General features: G+C 36.2%; 1 non-coding gene across 1 annotated transcript; it reads left to right on the top strand.

Moving 5' to 3' along the window:
• Positions 1 to 2,586: 2,586 nt before the first annotated feature.
• LOC112760092 (small nucleolar RNA R71) lies at positions 2,587 to 2,694 on the top strand. Its single transcript, XR_003180546.1, has one exon. It is a non-coding gene; the product is annotated as a small nucleolar RNA R71 (small nucleolar RNA).
• Positions 2,695 to 5,277: the final 2,583 nt, after the last annotated feature.

Raw genomic sequence — 5,277 nt, 5'->3', positions numbered from 1 at the left:
GAGAGAGTTGTGTTTCGGCCAAGAAGAGGAAGAGAAGGTTGTGTTGTGTGAAAATGAAGAAGAATGGAGGGGTTTATATAGTGGAGGGAGAGGGGTTAGGTTTGGCCATTTAGGGTGGGTTTGGGTGGAAAAGTGATTTTGAATTTTGAAGGTAGGTGGGGTGTATGAAGTAGGTTTATGGGGAAGAGTGGGTGGATGTGAGTGGTGAATAGGTAATAGGGAAGAGAGATTGAGGTGATTGGTGAAGGGTTTTGGGGAAAGGTGTTTATTGGGAAGAGAGGATGAATGAGAAGAGGAAAGAGTATGAGTGGAGGTAGGTGGGGATCCTGTGGGGTCCACAGATCCTGAGGTGATTCTGTGGAGTCCACAGATCCTGAGGTGTCAAGGAATTGCATCCCTGCACCAATTAGGCATGTAAAATGCCTTTGCATGCAATTCTGGCATTTAAACGCCAAATTGGTGCTTGTTCTGAGCGTTCAGCGCCCAGATGCAGCATGTTTCTGGCGTTGAACGCTAGTTCTATGCTTGTTTCTGGCGTTCAGCACCAGCTTTCCTCAGTGTGCATTCCTGGCGTCTGAACGCCAGGATGCTGTTTGTTTTGGGCATTCAACGCCAGATCCAGCCTCTGTTCTGGCGTTGAACGCCAGGCAGATACTCCTTACTGGCGTTTAAACGCCAGTAAGCCCTTCCTCTAGGGTGTGATTTTTCTTCTGCTGTTTTTGACTCTGTTTTTAATTTTTTGATTTATTTTGTGACTTCACATGATCATGAACCTAATAAAACATGAAATAACAATAAAAATAAAAAATAAAATTAGATAAATAAAAATTGGGTTGCCTCCCAACAAGCGCTTCTTTAATGTCAATAGCTTGACAGTGGTTTCTCATGGCTCCACACAGGTGATCAGGTCAATTTTATAGACTTCCAACACCAGACTTAGAGTTTTGATATGGGAGTTCAACACCAAACTTAGAGTTTGGTTGTGGCCTCCCAACACCAAACTTAGAGTTTGATTGTGGGGGCTCTGTATGACTCTATTTTGAGAGAAGCTTACTGTGCCTCTTTTCCATGTTTACAGACGGATGTCCTTCAGTTTTAAACACAAGGGAGTCCTTATTCAATTGAAGGACTAGTTTACCTTTGTCAACATCAATCACAGCTCTTGCTATGGCTAGGAAGGGTCTTCCAAGGATGATGGATTCATCCTCATCGTTCCCAGTATCTAGGATTATGAAATCAGCAGGGATGTAAAGGCCTTCAACCTTTACTAACACGTCCTCTACCTGTCTATAAGACTTTTTTCTTGAATTGTCTACCATCTCTAATGAGATTCTAGCAGCTTGCACCTCAAAAATTCCCAGTTTCTCCATTACAGAGAGTGGCATGAGGTTTATTCCTGACCCAAGGTCATATAGAGCCTTCTCAAAGGTCATGGTGCCTATGGTACAAGGTATTAGGAACTTTCCAGGATCCTGTTTCTTCTGAGGCAATCTCAGTTGATCCAATGCATTTTGTTCATTGGTGAACAGGGGAGGTTCATCTCCCCAAGTCTCTTTACCAAATAAATTGGCATTCAGCTTCATGATTGCACCAAGGAACTTGTCAACTTGCTCTTCAGTAACATCCTCATTCTCTTTAGAAGAGGAATACTCATTAGAGCTCATGAATGGCATAAGAAGGTTCAATGGAATCTCTATGGTCTCTAGATGAGTCTCAGATTCCTTTGGTTCCTTAGAGGGACACTCCTTGTTGATCACTAGACGTCCCAGGAGATCTTCCTCCTTGGGATTCACGTCCTCCCCTTCCTCCTTGGATTCGGCCATGATGGTTATATCAATGGCCTTGCACTCTCCTTTTGGATTTTCTTCTGTATTGCTTGGGAGGGTACTAGGAGGAGTATCAGTGATCTTCTTACTCAGCTGGCCCACTTGCGCCTCCAAAATTTCTAATGGAGGACCTTGTTTCATTCATGAAACTCAGAGTGGCCTTAGATAGATCAGAGACTAAGTTTGCTAAATTAGAAGTATTTTGTTGAGAGTTCTCTGTCTGTTGCTGAGTGGATGATGGAAAAGGTTTACTATTGTTAAACCTGTTTCTTCCACCATTATTAAAGCCTTGTTGAGGCTTTTGTTGATCCTTCCATGAGAGATTTGTGTGATTTCTCCATGAGGGATTATAAGTGTTTCCATAGGGTTCACCCATGTAATTCACCTCTGCTATTGCAAGGTTTTCAGGATCATAAGCTTCTTCTTCAGAAGATGCCTCTTGAGTACTGTTGGATGCAGCTTGCATTCCATTCAGACTCTGAGAAATCATATTGACTTGCTGAGTCAATATTTTATTCTGAGCCAATATGGCATTCAGAGTATCAATTTCAAGAACTCCCTTCTTCTAAGGCGTCCCATTACTTACAGGATTCCTCTCAGAAGTGTACATAAACTGGTTGTTAGCAACCATGTCAATAAGTTCTTGAGCTTCTGTAGGCATTTTCTTTAGGTGAATGGATCCACCTGCAGAAGTATCCAATGACATTTTAGCTAATTCAGATAGACCATCATAGAATATATCCAGGATGGTCCATTCTGAAAGCATGTCAGAAGGACACTTTTTGGTCAGTTCTTTGTATCTCTCCCAAGCTTCATAGAAGGATTCACCTTCTTTCTGTCTGAAGGTTTGAACATCCACTCTAAGCTTACTCAGCTTTTGAGGAGGAAAGAACTTGGCTAAGAAAGCCTTGACCAGCTTATCCCAAGAGTTCAGGCTATCTTTAGGTTGAGAATCCAACCATATTCTAGCTCTGTCTCTCACAGCAAAAGGGAAAAGCATGAGCCTGTAGACTTTAGGATCTACTCCATTAGTCTTAACAATATCACAGATCTACAAAAATTCAGTTAAGAATTGAAAAGGATCTTCAGATGGAAGTCCATGGAACTTGCAGTTCTGCTGCATCAGAAAAACTAATTGAGGTTTAAGCTCAAAATTGTTTGCTCCAATGGTAGGAATTGAGATGCTTCTTCCATGTAAATTGGAATTAGGTGCAGTAAAGTCACCAAGCATCCTCCTTGCATTATTATTATTTTCGGCTGCCATCTCCTCTTCCTGTTCGAAAATTCCTGTAAGGTTGTCTCTGGATTGTTGTATTTTAACTTCTCTTAGTTTCCTTTTCAGAGTCCGTTCAGGTTCAGGATCTGCTTCAACAAGAATGTTCTTGTCCTTGCTCCTGCTCATATGACAAAGAAGGGAATAACAAAGAAAATATGGAATCCTCTATGTCACAGTATAGAGATTCCTTTGTGTGAGTAGAAGAAGAAAAGAATGTAATGTAAGGAAAGAGAAGGGAGGAGAATCCAAACACAAGGGTGAGGAGAGCAGAGATATGAGATGAAGAGAAGTGTTAGTAGGTAATTAAATAAATAGAAGAAGATGAGGGAGAGGAAATTTCGAAAGTTAATTTTGAAAAAGAGTTACTGATTTTCGAAATTAAGATAAAATTAAAATTAAAAATTGAAACAATTAATTAATTAAAAAGAATTTTTGAAAAGGAGGGAGGTATTTTCAAAAATTAGAGAGGGATAGTTAGTTAGGTAGTTTTGAAAAAGATAAGAAACAAACAAAAAGTCAATTAGTTAGTTGAAAAAGATTTGAAATTCAATTTTAAAAAGATAAGAAGATAAGAAGTTAGAAAAGATATTTGAAAAAGATAGGATAAAAAGATATTTTTGAAAAGATATGATTGAAATTAGTTTTGAAAAAGATTTGATTTTAAAAATCAAAATTAATGACTTGACTCACAAGTAATCACAAGATATGATTGTAGAACTTAAAGTTTGAATCTTTCTTAACAAGCAAGTAACAAACTTGAAATTTTTGAATCAAAACATTAATTTTTTATGATATTTTCGAAAATTATGAAATAAAATTAACAAAAAGATTTTTGAAAAATATTTTTAAAATTTTCGAAAATAAATAAGAGAAATGAAAAAGATTTAATTTTTGAAAAAGATTTTGAAAAAGATAAGATTTTTAAATTGAAAATTTGATTTGACTCATAAAAACAACTAGATTTTAAAATTTTTTGAAAAAGTCAATCCAAATTTTCGAAATTTATGAGTGAAAAAGGGAAAGATATTTTTTGAATTTTGAATTTTTAATGATGAAAGAGAAAAACATGAAAATGATGCAATGCATGAAAATTTTGGATCTAAACATGTGATGCATGCAAGAACACCATGAATGTCAAGATGAACACCAAGAACACTTTGAATGTCAAGATGAACATCAAGAACTTATTTTTTTGAAAAATTTTCAAGAAAAGAAAACATTCAAGACACCAAACTTTGAAATTTTTCATGTATAGACACTATGAATGCAAGAATGCATATGAAAAACAAGAAAAGACACAAAACAAGAAAATATGAAGATCAAACAAGAAGACTGGCCAAGAACAACTTGAAGATCATGAAGAACACTATGAATGCATGAATTTTCGAAAAATGCATAAAAAATTTTTAGAAAAAATGCAATTGATACCAAACTTAAAAATTGACTCAAGACTCAAACAAGAAACACAAAATATTTTTTATTTTATGATTTTATTAATTAATTTTTTTTTGGATTTTTGTATATTTTTATTTTTTTGAAAATGATTTGAAGAAGAAAAATAAAGATTTCAAAATTTTTAATATGAATTCCAGGAATCTTGTGCTCTTTAGTCTAAAGCTCCAATCTGAGGGTTAGACATGGCTTAATAGTCAGCCAAGCTTTAGTATGCTATTACATGCATTGAAGTGATTAGTTGAATCCTCAGTCCAAAGGAATTTAGACATGGCTATACAGCCAGCCAGGATTCAACAAATCATCATGAAACACTAGAATTCATTCATAAAAATTCTGAAATAATTTTCGAAAACAAAAGGAAAAATTTTTTTTTTTCGAATATTAATTGGGAAAAACGAAAAAGAAGAAAATATTTTTGAAAAATTTTTGAAAAATTTTTTAAAATAAAATAAGAAGAAAATTACCCAATCTGAGCAACACGATGAACCGTCAGTTGTCCAAACTCGAACAATCCCCGGCAACGGCGCCAAAAACTTGGTGCACGAAATTGTGATCCCTGGTAATGGATCCAAAAACTTGGTGCTCTAATCTTAATTCATAATTTGTCACAACTTCGATACAACTAACCAGCAAGTGCACTGGGTCGTCCAAGTAATAAAACCTTACGTGAGTAAGGGTCGATCCCACAGAGATTGTTAGTATGAAGCAAGCTATGGTCAT

The sequence above is a fragment of the Arachis hypogaea genome, chromosome 16, assembly GCF_003086295.3.
Source record: "Arachis hypogaea cultivar Tifrunner chromosome 16, arahy.Tifrunner.gnm2.J5K5, whole genome shotgun sequence".
Classification (NCBI taxonomy): domain Eukaryota; kingdom Viridiplantae; phylum Streptophyta; class Magnoliopsida; order Fabales; family Fabaceae; genus Arachis; species Arachis hypogaea.
Note: the sequence above shows the minus strand (reverse complement) of the source record. Positions and strands in the feature narration are given on the sequence as shown.